This window comes from Cajanus cajan, chromosome 7 (genome assembly GCF_000230855.2).
Source record: "Cajanus cajan strain Asha chromosome 7, NIPB_CcT2T_4, whole genome shotgun sequence".
NCBI classification, from domain to species: domain Eukaryota; kingdom Viridiplantae; phylum Streptophyta; class Magnoliopsida; order Fabales; family Fabaceae; genus Cajanus; species Cajanus cajan.
This window is the reverse complement of record NC_138523.1, coordinates 23,956,766-23,972,223: the sequence shown is the minus strand read 5'-3', so window position 1 is coordinate 23,972,223 and position 15,458 is coordinate 23,956,766.

Sequence of the window (15,458 nt, the reverse complement as noted above, 5' to 3'; positions counted from 1 at the left end):
GCAGTGTGAGTTTACCCTCTCCAGGTCCTGCCTCTTAACATTCAGCAGTTGAGTTTACCCTCTCCAGGTCCTGCCTCTTAACATTCAGCAGTTGAGTTTACCCTCTCCAGGTCCTGCCTCTTAACATTCAGCAGTTGAGTATTGCCTCTCCAGGCCTGCTTCCGTGTCTTCTGATCACTTCGGCAATGATTTGATATGATTTTTGTCTCCACAGTCCACGATGCTGCTTCGACGGTTTTTCTGATTTTGTGCCGCTGAGGGCTGGATAACGCAGGGATCCGTCTAGGGGATGTGCAGTCATTCATAGGTTCTTGTGCCCCAACTTGCATTGCATTGTTGGTACCCATGGGGAATTTTTGACTCCTTGGGGTGTAGACACAGATGCTCTCTCTCTGAGTTGAGCGATGCCTTATGTTTGGCTGACGTCCTTTTGACGTGGGTGGAGTATCCCGGTTGTCCTTATTCGGGTATCTCTTTTGGATTTTCTGATTTTTGTAGCCTCTGTGTAGGCTGTTTATCCGCTGGGGATTTTGTCATTCATTTCTGGACTGGCCTTTTCTGTTAGGCAAATGATCTTGATGTTTGGTGCTTGGCTGGATGCCACATTCCGTTTGGGGAATATTTATTGATATATTTTTTTCCTTTTTTGGAAGAGTGCCTCTGAGTAGGCGAATTATCTTGATGTTCAGTGTTCGGCTGAGTGCCGGATTCCTCTTGGGGAATGGTTATTGATCTTTTTGTGATTTTTCTTGAAGGGGTGCCTTTGAGTAGGCGAGATTGGGGATTTAGGGATCTTATGTATCCCAGAGTATTATTTAGGAAGCCTCTGCAGGCTTAGCCTCACTCAACGCTTGAGTTGGAGAGCTATCTTCCACTGAGGAAGTTTTAGTCCTTTGACTTGTATATACTGTTTGGATGATCGCATTTCCATTGGGGATTGCGTCGATCTTGCTTTGGTAGCTCTCGCTGGGGATTTTCCCGTGAGCTTGAGCTGAGGTTCCCTCTGGGGAGTATTATTTCTGTGAGCCTCTCCAGGCTCAGTTATTCTGCATACTGTGGAGGATGTGGAGTATTATTTTGGTAAGCCTCTCCAGGCTTAGTTATTCTGTACAAACTGTTTGTTGGATTTTCTATATCCTTGCCTTTTTTCATTTTCGGCTTTTTCTGTATTTTGCCTTTTCTTCTGATTTGGCTTTTTCTGTATTTTGCCTTTTTTTATGTTTTTGGCTTTTGCTGTACAGAATTTAAATTGCTAGAGAATTTTGAATTCAAAAGTGGCAAATTTCATTACTAAAAATGAATTTGTACAAGGAAAATTTGAGAAATGGGGCTAAGCCCAACCAAACTAATGCATAAAAAAAGCAAGAAAACAGAAGCCGGTCTTCACTCCTCTGCCGGCGGGTCCTGTGGCGGGTCCGGGAAGCGACGATGCATCCAGACGGAGAGGTTGTCGAACCCCTGCACCAAGGTATCTAGTCGAGCATCTGTACTCTGCTGCCATGTGCCGATGCTATGCTGAAAAGCATCGAATCGAGTATCGATGCTTTGCTGTAAAGCGTCAAAGCGGGCATCAACGTAGGCCCTATCCGACTGCGAAGTGCCGGTCTCTGGCTGTGGGCTGCCATCGCCCTCAAAGTCGAGGTCATTGAGGATGTCGGCATAGGCATCGGGGCCATCTACTCGTACAAACCCCCCAGCTGATCTAGTAATGATCCTCATGCTAATCAAAGTGGTAGCACCGATCAGCTTTGGCGCCAGCGCCCTTGGCTCTTCGCCATCGGGGCATCCCCATGTCTCCGCCAGCTGTGAGAGGAGTGGGGCGACCAAGATATACCCCTGTCTAGACTCTCCTCCCTCTCGTGTCCCCAGCTTCTTCACATGCTCGAGGAAGAAATATCCAGGGTTGGCCTTCCGTCCGGTGGCCATGCAATATAATGCCAGCAGGTCCGGACGAGTAATCGACTCGGGGCTCTTGGACCTGCCATGGATAGTACTGGTAAGGATCTTGTGGCAGATCCGAAGAGCGGTCGGAAGCCTGGAGCCCTTTACCCCTGAATGGTAATCTTCTCGGCCAGTGAGCAATCTCCACATGTCAACCGGAGTCCACTGATCAGGCCACTCGCATATGGCATCACGAAATTCCAGCTGATCAGTGCGGCTGAAAAATCCTGCCTGGACATTGAACTCGTCCAAAGTCAAGGAGCGGTACCCCTGATTCATCCAGAAGTCAACCGAGCAGACATCTTCCCCATAACTGTTCGTCGACTCAGTAATACCGACGGAGGCCAGGAACTCCTTCGTGGCTGTCAAGTACAGCTGAGAAAGGGAATCAAGGAGAAATTCCCATCCTATGCTGCCGAAGTAACCCCTGACGTCATCCTCCAAGCCCACTGCTCGGAGAAGGTCAAAGTCGAGCACCCTTGACGGCTCGAAGTTGAATGTCTCTATGAGCTCCAGCCGTTGCCTGTGTCGATCCGTCATCTCACGTCGAGCTGGGGCTCTCTGTCTTTTTCGGGATGACTCTGCCATTTCTGAGAAGCTGTCTAGGGTGCACTCACAAACAAAATATGCAGAGAATGAAGATTGGTATGCAAAAATGAGAGGGGGGAGGCTTATTTATAGAGAAGTTTTCGCCAGTACGGCCGTATTGAATATAATACGGCCGTATTGGCTTTACCGTTATTGTACAAATGTGGCAATCAATACGGCCCGTATTGAATGGAATACGGCCGTATTGAGCGTCAATACGCCCGTATTGTGTTTAATACGTCGTATTGAATACGAAACGTTGTTTCAACGTTCACCTTGATACGCCCGTATTAAACTCAATACGGGCGCATTGATTGATAATTTTTTTTTTTTTTTTTTTTTTGAAGATAAACAGAGAATAAGTGATTTTCCAGTACACCTATCATCTGTATGCATGTATGCAGTATGATGCACCTAATTCTATTTGATTCTTTTTTCAAAAGAATTAACCGATGCGTTTTTGTGTTTGGATTTTTGCCATTCCTCTAGACGAGCTGTGCTCTGCCGATTTCTGTAACCGAGGAATGATGCGTATTTGATTTTGGGATTTGGTGTCATCAACCAAATAATCCTTCCCTTCCTTTAGAAGATGTGTCAACCCTCCTATTGACCACTATATCTCCATGTTTCCACTAGATTATTCAAAAATCGTTGGGACAAGAGAGAAAAGAAGGAAAAGATATATTTTCAAAAGTTTGTGTTTTAGAGGGGATTATTTTATTTTTGAAAAATGGATTTTGTAAGAATGGCTGGCCATTGGTAGGCTTATTGTGTTTAGGCTTGTTTGATTAAACACTTATGAAGTTAAGCACATCTTTGTTATTAATGATTGTGCTTTGACAACTTGGATAGCTTTTCTTGAGCCCCTTGTTGAATTCAATTGATGGTACCATCATGGATTTATTCTGTTTTTTCCTTTTTTTGATGGCTCTTACTTTTGCCTAAAACACCCATTTGTGGTGTCTTAGCGGGCTTTTGTTTTTATTCATTATTTTGTAACCCTAATTTTTGCCTAGGTCACCCTTTTGTGGGGTTCCTAGCGGGTCTTTTGGTCTTATTTTGTAACCCTAACTTTTGCCTAGGTCACCCTTTTGTGGGATTCCTAGCGGGTCTTTTGCTCTTTAGGATTTCTTTATCCATGATGGCACTTATTGAGGCCAAGAAAAGGTGCTCCAAGTTGACACACACACTTCCACATAAAAATGATGTGGGTTTATTATTATTAAGATGATTTTAACCTCATTCATGTTTATTCAAACAGGGTTAAAATAATGTGGTCTAGAATTTTATTGCAAGCAAGAAAAGAAGCAATAAAGAATTAATGAAGAATGATTTTATTATAATCATGATGGAAACATGTGCCCTATCGAGGCTCGGGGGTCGGGCTGTCCCCGAGGAGTGATCTCTAATAGTCACTGGATTTACACATCCTTATTAGAAGGAAAAGGACACCTGATGACGACAGCTGGCCTTGACGTTGGTGAACCAGCCTTCCTAAAGATCTGGCTTAAAGAACGTCGAGAAGGATCTTGATTCCTCTTCGTTCTTTGATCTTTAACAGGGTTGTATCCTAACCCTTGTTTCCCCGGATTGTCCTTGATAATGGGTAGCTCCGGGATTCCTTGGGAGTTCTTGCCTAATCCTTGTCCTGGCAAGTATCCGTTCTTTGTGAGCATATGGGCTACCTTCTTCATTTCTCGGGGAAACGTTTCAACATTGGCGATTTCCAATGCTTGGAAGGCGGTTTCCAAAGCTTCCTCTGCTGCATCCACATAAGGTATGTTGGATGGCTTACTGATGAGTATGTCATCTTCAGCTTGCACGGTCACCAGTTTGTCACCCACGATGAACTTGATTTTCTAGTGGAGCGTAGAGGGTACAGCTTTCGCATCATGAATCCAAGGTCGGCCGAGGAGACAGCTGTAGGCAGGAGTAATGTCCATTATTTGAAATTCGACGTTAAAGATAGTGGGTCCGATTTGGATTGGAAGACTGACTTCTCCCTCCACTTCTCTTTTAGAGCCGTCGAAAGCTCGAACGATCATGTTGCTTGGGCGCATTTGGACTCCCTTGATTGCCATCTGATCGAACGTCCTTTTTGGCATCACGTTCAAGGAAGATCCATTATCCACCAAGACCTTCGCGATGTGATACTCCTTGCACTTTACAGAGATGTGCAAGGGCTTGTTATGGTGCGGTCCCTCGGTGGGGATCTCTTCATCTGTGAAGGTGAGGTGATCATTAGCCGTGATGTGACTAACAATTCCCTCAAATTTGTCTTGGGATATGGTGTGTGATACATACGCCTCGTTCAAGACTTTCAACAGAGCTTGCCGATGCGGTTCGGAGCTTAGGATCAATGACAACAAAGTGATCTTTGCTGGTGTCTTGTGAAGTTGATCCACAATGGAGTACTCGCTTTGTTTGATGATTTTTAACAGCTCATCAGTCTCCTCCTCGGATTCTCTATCTTCCTCGGTTTTCTCCTTTTCTTTTCCTTTACTCTTGGGAGCTTTATCGTGCAGATCTTCGGGAGAGTAGATCCTGCCACTCCTAGTCATGCCCCCAAGTCCAGCGATATTGGAGATATCATTGTCGGCAGAAGTATGGATGTCGTATATCCATGGCACAGCCTTATTCGATTCGTAAGGGAAAGGTCTTGGAGCGACAATCCTTAACGGTGTGGGACCCTCCCCTTTTTCTGTCTTGATTACCAACAACGGCGTCGTCGTGTGTTCACTTTGCGCAGTTGTTGGTTTGCATTTTATCACAAATGGCGTGCGATCCATTCTGAACATACGCATCGACTAATTCTTTCTTTTTATTAATCTTATTTATTAATTACTAGGAGAGATAAATGCAAAATGAATGACTAATGAGATGCAAAGGCAATAAATCTCAAAAATACTGTTTTATTCATTAAAGAAAGTGTACAACTTATCATACGATGCTTTGAAGCAATTTTTTACAATATAAGAAAAGCCGATAAAAACCCACAGGCGGGTTCATTTTTCTTCTCCATTCGTCTTCGGCTTCCTCCACATGGCGTGCTATTGCTTCAACTTGCATATGGACGGCTTGACTCATATCATCACTACTTTTCTGAGCGTCCTTCGCCTTTTGAGTGTGATAGTTGATCATGGCCTGCAACTCGTTAAGCTCGTCTTCGGCTCGATCCTTCTCTTCTCGGAGTCTAGCCATTTGTGCTAGTCCCTCCCTTTCCTTTTTGCGGAAATCGGAAAGGTTTGCGGTTTGTTGTTGAGCAACTTCCCGCCATTGTTGTGCGTCGGATCGAGTCAAGAGCAGATCGTCTTGCATGTTCTTGATCAACTGTGCCTGCCTTGCATGTTCGGCTTCAAGGTGTGCTATCTTTGCGTTGACTTCTTGGAGTTGACTACTCGGTTCAACCTTTGGCATTTTGGATGCTCGAGTAGTCTCCTCATTGAGGTTAGCACACTCATCCTTGAGCCGCTCTATCTCGTGGTCTTTCTTCTTGCATTGCCTTTGAAGACCATCAATAGTAAAACTGGATTCTTCATTTTTCTCTTCAAGAACTCTCATTTGAGCTCCCATAATTTCCAGCTTTTTGGTCAAGGCGTCGACTTGTTCTTGCAATGCCTTCCTTGTTGCTGTGGTTGCACAAGAAGTGGATGGTTGAGGCACCCCCCTCTTGCTCCTCCATTCCTCATAATCAATGGAGACGGATACCCGAGGCTTTCCAAGCTCGAGATCTCCCTCATAGGTTGGTCTCTCCCACGCTCTCATGACAGCGTGCATGTCCTTCTGATGCTCATAATCGAAAGAGAAACACAACCCTCCAAGCTCCTCTATAGTAGGAATGATCTGAGTCCTCATCAGTTGCCTCATAACCAATCTTGGTGAGTAGGCTATGCAACCTCTGAGGCCCATCAATGGTATGCTTGGATAACTGCCGCATCTCATCAATACATTGCTTGGACGGAACCAAGGGCAAACCCACGTGAAGTGTTCAATACTCCACTGTTCCATCTCCTCCTTCCACTCGGAAGCATATCGGCGGCGTACGGGGATCTTCGAAAAACTTCTCAACGGATCGGGCAAAGTCCCCATATGACTAAAGGCATAAAAGTGTGTGATGCCCCACACATACAACAAGGAGGTGCAGCATCGGATGATTTTTCCTTGCTTCTGTTGAGACAAATGAACAGAGAACAAGGTGTCGGCAAGAATGGCAGGCACGGGACTCTTCATGTGTACGTCCCAAGCGAAGAAAGCGTCCATCGCAGCATGGTCCACTGTGTTAGCGTAAAAGGGGAAAAGGATCATCCCAAATACAGCTAACGCTAGAGTTTTGTTGAAAGCTAACCAATCTCCCTCACCAGCCAAGGAAGAAAGGTGGTCTTCAATCATAGCAAGCTTCCAACCTTTAATACTGCCGTTCCCCACTAAGGCAGCTGATCGTGATGGTAATTTGACCTGAGTGGCAACTCTCTCCACGGCCACATGGTTATCATGAAAGATATAGACCCCAGCTGATTTGGGCCATCGTAGCATGAGCTCGTACTCCTCGAGAGTAGGAACTAGGTCAAACTGGGGGAACTCGAAACAATGTAGATCGAGACTCCAAAAGTGGACCAATGCTCTCAGAAAAGATGGATCCACACAAATCTTCATCAAGTCGAGAACTCGTCCATAGGATTTTTCGAACTCCAAACGAGCCTCTCGTGGCATCAAGGTACAGAGGTGATCCAACCTCTCGGCACGGTACAATAAGAAGTCCACTTTCTTCAATTGCCCTTGCACTCCCCTAGATCCCTCCATGATCTATAATAAAATGCATGATATGAGATGATGGAGATGAATATGCATGCATAGTGTTTATTTAACTAAGCATTATCATGTTTTTTGGGATTTTCCTAACATGATGTATGATATTGCTTGGTTTGGGTAAATATCATTATTATTTTTTTTTTTGATATTTTGTATCTTTTTGTATTTTTGGGTGAAAAGGGAAACTACCTATATGAATGCAATGAAGGTAGACGTTAACACCATGTACTTAGAAGATCCTTATTCCTATTTATTATTATTTTTAAAAGAATAGGAATGTTGTATGTTTAAAGAAATGCAATGTATGCTCAAACAATTTCACATAAACAAATGCACAAACAGTTCACTCATCCACGAACAGTCACGAGCGAATCACGAGGTAGGGGTCTCCTGCAGAAAAGTGCATATTCAAGGAGGATCTAACTGTTCTCACTTGGTCAAAGGCCCCCAAGGTGCCCCCATTATAGGGACCCAATTCCTCTCGTCGTAAGTCGATGGAAAGCTCCAACGCACTGTCGGACTCAAGTTCATGGTTATCACCTTGAGTGACGTTTTTCCGACAACGGTCTCGTAGGCTCCTATAGACCCATTCAACCGGCCGTACTAACATCCACTCCCTATGGATTACCACTCATGCCCCCGGGTATAGAGGGAACTATTGTGTGCAAAGGTTTGTGTGCAATTTTTATTTCAAACGATTGCGGAAATTTAAACAAACAACAGTTATTTAAAGCCAAATATATAAAGCATGTTATCATACAAGCAAGGGGTAATGAAGTAATTTTAACTATTATTTGTTAAAAATAATCTGTCACTAAATGGGACTGACTCTCGAGGCTTCCCCAGCGGAGTCGCCATCTGTCGCCACCGGCCCAAACGGGCTTTCAGCATTCGCGAAGGATGGTTGGACTCGTTTATTTGTTTAAAAATATGGATTGCTAGAATGACGTATTCTCAAACTGAGACCTTGTCAAACGAGCAATTTTATTAAATGATTCACCAATCCATATTAATCCCAAGCGGGACCCTCCATGGATTAGTGGTTTTCGCAAAAAGGAGGGGTTCGTGGAGTCGCCACCAATGTTTTACTCAAAACATTGGAAAAAGGGATAAGGCAATTGATTTTTACAAATCAACTTTGGCCATTACAACCAGAGTTGGGTAAGGGAGTCGGTTACGCGTGGGGAAGGTGTTAGCACCCCACAGCGCCCCTTTCGGGTTCCCTATGACAGATTATTTTCTAAAATAACAGCGTAAAATTACTAAATTACCCCTATTTATTCTAAGCAATTATAAATTAACTATCTACATGATGACAGTTTAAATATGCACACAGAAAGCAGTAAAAGGAAGGATTTAAGAAGAAACCTCTTGAAGCGTGCTTTTATATATTGAGTGAAACTGGGAAGCTTTTTGGCGTTCCCTCGCTCTACAAGCTCGCTCGCTCCTTCCTAAAAAACTTTTAACTATGAAAATCCGGAGGATTTCCCTTCGACTAGGTTCGATCCTCAAGCAAAATGGCTCGGGGCTCAAGAACTTTGTCGGATCAACTCTCCGAGTGATTTCTAGGGCAGAACACTGCTCAAAAACCCCAGAATACTCAAGGAGAGGGTTAAAACTATCTCAAAAAGTGTGGAATGACGTCCAATTGACGTCATATTTATAGGGAATAGGCGCAATACGGCCTACAGAAGCAATACGGCCGTATTGAAATTTTTGAACTTCAATACGGCCGTATTGAGTTCAATACGGCTGTATTGAAGCTTCAATACGGTCGTATTGATTTCAGTACGGCCGTATTGAAGTTTCAGAAACTTCAATACGCCGTATTGAGTTCACTGCGGCCGTATTGAAGCTTCAATACGGCCGTATTAAGTTCAGTACGGCCGTATTGGGCTTCATTCCCTCCACTTCCTTATTTTGAGCTATTCTAAGACCTCTAGACCTACAGAGAACCCTCCTAGGGCCTTCCAGGAGTCCTTCTGGCTGATCTTCCTTCAGTCTTCGAGAGTCTTCAAGCTTTATTTCCGACCCGGACAATTTTAGGGGTCTACAAGTCTAAGTCCTTTGACTTGGATATTTTGTTTGGATCATGCTTCCGTTGGGGAATTTTGCTGATCTCGCTTTGATAGCTTTCACTGGGGAATTTGGCCCGTGAGTGGAAGCTGAGATATCTCTGGGGAGTATTATTTCGGCGAGCCTCTCCAGGCTCAATTATTCTGAGAGAGTATTATTTCGGCGAGCCTCTCCAGGCTCAATTATTCTGTGGGAGTATTGTTTCGGCAAGCCTCTCCAGGCTCAGTTATTCTGCATGAGTATTGTTTTTTGTTCAGCCCGAGAATGCGAGCTGAGACGTCTTTTGGAGAGTATTATTTCGGCAAGCCTCTCCAGGCTTAATTATTTTGTGGGAGTATTTTTTCAGCAAGCCTCTCTAGGCTCAATTATTCTGTGGGAGTATTATTTCGACAAGCCTCTCCAGGCTCAGTTATTCTGTGGGAGTATTGTTTCGGCAAGCCTCTCCAGGCTCAGTTATTCTGCATGATGAATTGGTTTTTTGTTCAGCCTAAGAATGCAAGCTGAGATGTCTTTTTGGAGAGTATTATTTTGGCAAGCCTCTCCAGGCTCAGTTATTCTGTATAATTTGTTGGATTTTCTGTATTTTGCCTTTTTGTTGATTTTGGCTTTTTCTGTGTTTTTGCCTTTTTTGTTGATTTTGGCTTTTTCTGTGTTTTTGCCTTTTTTGGTTGATTTTGGCTTTTTCTGTACAGAAATGTCTCTGAGGAGTTTTATTTTGGCAAGCCTCTTCAGGCTCAGTTATTCTGAGAGAGTATTATTTCGGCGAGCCTCTCCAGGCTCAATTATTCTGTGAGAGTATTATTTCGGCGAGCCTCTCCAGGCTCAGTTATTTCTGAGAGAGTATTATTTCGGCAAGCCTCTCCAGGCTCGGTTATTCTGTATGGTGAGAGAGTATTGTTTCTGCAAGCCTCTCCAGGCTTAATTATTCTGAGGAAGTATTTTTTCAGCAAGCCTCTCCAGGCTCAATTATTCTGTACAAACTGAGGAGTATTGTTTGTATCCTTGCCTTTTTTCGTTTTCGGCTTTTGTTGACTGCTGTCATACACAAGCAATTTTCTATTTTTTCTATTTTATGCAATTGCCTCATGATAAGGTCTTTGAATGTGCAACTAATGTGTGTGATGCACAAATGCAAGTTTTATTATTTAATGTTTTTAGAAAAATGAATGGCTCTCCCTATCCTCCTTTTCTTGGAGGAATTTCTGTCATCGACGTGAGGGAATATTTTTGTGAGCCTTTTATGCAGGAGATTATGGATTTTATAGGAACCCCTCCAATTTTCTTTATTGACCGATTATTAAGGAATTTCGTACAATTTTTTTAGAAATACCAATTTTAGAGGCATAATCACATGGTCAAGAGAGAAGAGAAAATGAATAGATATTTTATTGATATTCACAAGTGTTTTTACAGAAAGATATACAGAAGGATTTTCTGAAGAATGGCTGGCCAGGGTAGGCTATATACATTGGGCTTAACAATGATATCTGTAATTGTTGCTCTTTACATTCCCCTAGTTGCTTCGGGTGAGATGCCTGAGCCAGGAGCGTAGATGCTGCAAGACGCTTGCTTCTAGAAGATAATCACTTGAACCGGCTTTCGGTTTTCGATTCAAGTGACCGTTGCTTGCTTTGCTTTTACATCTTATTCTTTTGCCCCTAACTTTTGCCTAGGACGTATCCTAGCGGGGATAATTTTGCCTTTGTTTTGCCTAGTACCCTTGTACTGGCGGGCTTTTTGTTTTGCCCTAACTTTTGCCTAGGACGCCCTTTTTGGGTTTTCATCCTAGCGGGCCTATGCAAGCAACGTCTTCAAGCATAGTACTTCTTTACCACGTCAGCGTTGACTGGGTATCGAAGTTCTTTTCCATCCATGTCTGTGAGGATCAATGCTCCTCCTGAGAAGGCTCGTTTTACCACGTATGGTCCTCCGTGATTTGGGGCCCACTTTCCGGTTTTGTCCTTTCGAGTTGGTAGCAATTTCTTCATTACCAACTCTCCCTCATGGTAGACTCGAGGGTGGACTTTCTTGTCAAAAGCCTTTTTGATCTTCCTCTGATAGGCTTGACCATGGCATATGGCGTTCAGCCGTTTTTCTTCAATGAGGTTCAACTGGTCATACCGGCTTTGAACCCGTTCTGCTTCGGAAAGTTTTGCTTCCATGATTACCCTTAGGGAAGGTATTTCGACTTCGACGGGTAGCACTGCCTCCATCCCATAGACGAGGGAGAATGGAGTAGCTCTTGTAGATGTGCGTACAGAAGTCCTATAACCATGGAAAGCAAAGGGTAACATCTCGTGCCAGTCTTTAAATGAGACAACCATCTTTTGCACTATTTTCTTGATGTTCTTATTGGTTGCCTCGACTGCCCCATTCATCTTTGGCCGATATGGGGAAGAGTTATGGTGTTGGATCTTGAATTCTTAGCACAGTTCTTCCACCATTTTGTTGTTCAGATTAGATCCATTATCAGTGATGATTTATTTCTCCATGCTTCCACTAGATTATTCTAAAATCGTTTGGGACAAGAGAGAAAAGAAAGGAAAGATATTTTTTGTTCTGAAGTTTGTGTTTTAGAGGGGATTTATTTTTCAAAAATGGTTTTTGTAAGAATGGATGGCCAAGGTAGGCTTATGTGTTTAGGCTTGTTTGATTAAACACTTATGAAGTTAAAAAGTCGTGTTGTGATTGACAACTTGGATAGCTTCCTTTGAACCTTTCTTTTTGAATTCGGTTCATGGTACCATCATGGATTTATTTTTGTTTTTTGATTGTCCTTATTTTTGCCTAAAACACCCTTTTGTGGCGTTTTAGCGGACCTTTGTTTTTGTTTATTTTTGTAACCCTAACTTTTGCCTAGGTCACCCTTTCGTGGGATTCCTAGCGGGTCTTTTGCTCTTATTTTTGCGCAGTCCCCTTTTTGAGTTTTCTGCCGAGCTTCTTTTATTTTAAAGGATTTATTTTTATCCATGATGGCACTTGTCAAGGCCAAGGGAAGGTGCTCCAAGTTGTCACACACACCTCCACATAAAAATGATGTGGGTTTATTATTATTAAGATGATTTTAACCTCATTCATGTTTATTCAAACAGGGTTAAAAATAATGTGGTTTACAATTTTATTATAAGCAAGAAAAGAAGCAATGAAGAATGATTTTATTATAATCATAGCGGAAACATGTGTCCTTATTTCATCACTGATATGGGTCCCAATGTTGACCTCTTATATCTCTCGGCCATGCCCCAAATTCACAGTCTCCAATTTCTCTTGACGAGCTTCTTGATCTAGCAATCTTTGCAGATCCAGAGAGATGGTCTCCTCATCACTGTCCAACTCAACCCATTCACCTTCGGATCCCGGTCAGAGCGAACAATTACAGACATAATTATTTTATTGGTTCTGTTTAGGTTTAGAATTATTAATGTCAATGAGGAAAGAGAGAAAAGAACAAAAAAGAGAGTAATGTGCGAAAAATGCCTCTTTATTGATATGTATTAAAACTGTACAAAAACCCTTATTTACATGAAAAGGTTCTCATGATCTCGGGTACTGATCATGAGTCCCTAAAAGAGAAAAATGAAGGGGCCCTATCGTGGCTTGTTCTTCTCTCTACTCCTGCTTTGGCAGAGGATTCTTGCTCACGTCGGGCACTGTCAAATCGAAGGTGACCCACCCGGCATCAATAAGGTTTTGGACCTTGTATTTGAGAGCTAGGCATTTCTCTGTTGAATGCCCTGGTGCCCCCGAATGGTATAAACATTTGTCTTGTGGCTTGTACCAATCGGGGTAAGGTGGGTCGATCTTCCTTGGTGGAACATGAGCTAGAAGTTTGGCTTCTACTAGCTTCGGCAGGAGATCGCTATAAGTGGTCGGAAGTTTATCAAACTTCTTCACAGGGGTGAATTGCGATCTTCCCGACTTCGAAGTGAAAGTAGCCGAGGGTATGGTTATAGCATTGACTCCTCCCTCTTTCTTCTTCCCGAAGGTCTTCTTAGCTTCATATGATTGGGAAGGCTTAGCCAGCTTCCCACTTTTAAGTCCTTGTTCCACTCTCTCCCCAATGGTGATGATGTCCGAGAAGAGTGTCGTTGTGTTCCCTATCATTTTATCGTAATAGGGACCAGTCAACGAGTTGATGAATAAGGACACCGTCTCCTTATCCGACAGCGGGGGCTCTATCTGTGCCGCCAACTCCCTCCATCGTTGGGCGTACGCCTTGAAAGATTCATCATTTTTCTTACTCAAGGCTTGAAGATCTGACCTATCGGGTGTTAGGTTGATGTTGTATTTATAGCGCTTGAGAAAGGCGTCGGCCAACTGCCTCCATGTGTGTACTAGATTTCCATCTAGCTGCATATACCAGTTGAGCGCGGTATCAGCCAAGCTCTCTTGGAAGCAGTGGATCAAGAGCTTTTCGTTTGTGGCATATGCAGCCATCTTTCGGCAGTACATGGTGAGATGACTCTTGGGGCAAGTCGATCCCACGTACTTTGGGAAATCCGGCACTTTAAATTTAGGAGGGAATTGGATGTGCCTCACTAAACACATGTCGGCGGCATCTTTAATGTCAAAATCATGCCCCTCCATAGCCCTCAACCGATCCTCTAGGGCGTGGAATTGGTCTTTTGAAATTTCAGGCTCTCTAATCGTAATCCCCGCCCCAAGGGGTACAGCTCGCGGAGGGTCTTCCTCGTGCTCTTCCTCCTCTCCATGATGGGACTCATGGTCACTGTGGTGTGATCCATGGATATTGTGGTGACGCATGAGCTCCATCATTTGCGCCATCTGTTCTTTGAGCTGAGAGAGCTCGGTTGTGAGCTTCTTATTTTGCTCTTCCAACGCGTCCATCTTTTTGATTTTCTGTGCGCGCGTGAGGACAGAGAGATGACCAGCCACTTTCTAAAATGAATGTTTAATTAGTTTATTTATGGGATGAATACGCTCTTGACATGAGCTTGATAACCCTCCATTTTTAAGGCGCTGCCTTTTTAAAACGGAGTGTTACCACCCTCTTTGACTTATGATCCCACCCCAACGGAGAATCTCGATAATTATGGGTCTCTTTTACTCATGTCAAGAGGTATTGGTGAACCTAGAATGCATGGTTTATGAGGATGCATGATATCTTATTGATAATGATGCACATGCTCCTCACTTTTATTATATTTTCGCACATGGTCTTTCCTCTCATGTCATGGTTTTTTCATGCATGGGGATTTATTCTTAGACCTTATCACGAGGTTATTTATTAATGCACAAACAATTGCACATAAGCATTTACACAAACAATTCACTCATCCACGAACAGTCACGAGCGAATCACGAGGTAGGGGTTTCCTGCAGAAAGGTGCATATTCAAGGTGGTTCTAACTGTTCTCACCGGTCTGAGGCCCCCAAGGTGCCCCCATTATAGGGACCCAATTCCTCTCGTCGTAAGCCGATGGAAAGCTCCAACGCACTGTCGGACTCGAGTTCATGGTTATCACCTTGAGTGATGCTTTCCGACAACGGTCTACGGGCACCTATAGACCCATTCGACAACCGGCCGTACTAACATCCACTCCCTATGGCTTACCACTCATGCCCCCGGGTATAGAGGGAACTGTTGTGTGCAAAGGTTTGTGTGCAGTTTTTATTTCAAACAATTGCAGAAAATTAAACAAACAACAGTTATTAAAGCCATATAAATAAAGCATGTTATCATACAAACAAGGGGTAATAAAGTAATTTTAACTATTATTTGTTAAAAATAATTTGTCACTAAATGGGACTGACTCTCGAGGCTTCCCCAGTGAAGTCGCCATCTGTCGCCACCGGCCCGAAACGGGCTTTCGGCATTCGCGAAGGATGGTTGGACTCTTTTATTTGTTTAAAAATATGGATTGCTAGAATGACTTATTCTCAAACTGAGACCTTGTCAAACGAGCAATTTTATTAAAAGGCTCACCAATCCATGTTAATCCCAAGCGGGACCCTCCATGGATTAGCGGTTTTCATAAAAAGGAAGGGTTCATGGAGTCGCCACCAATGTTTTACTCAAAACA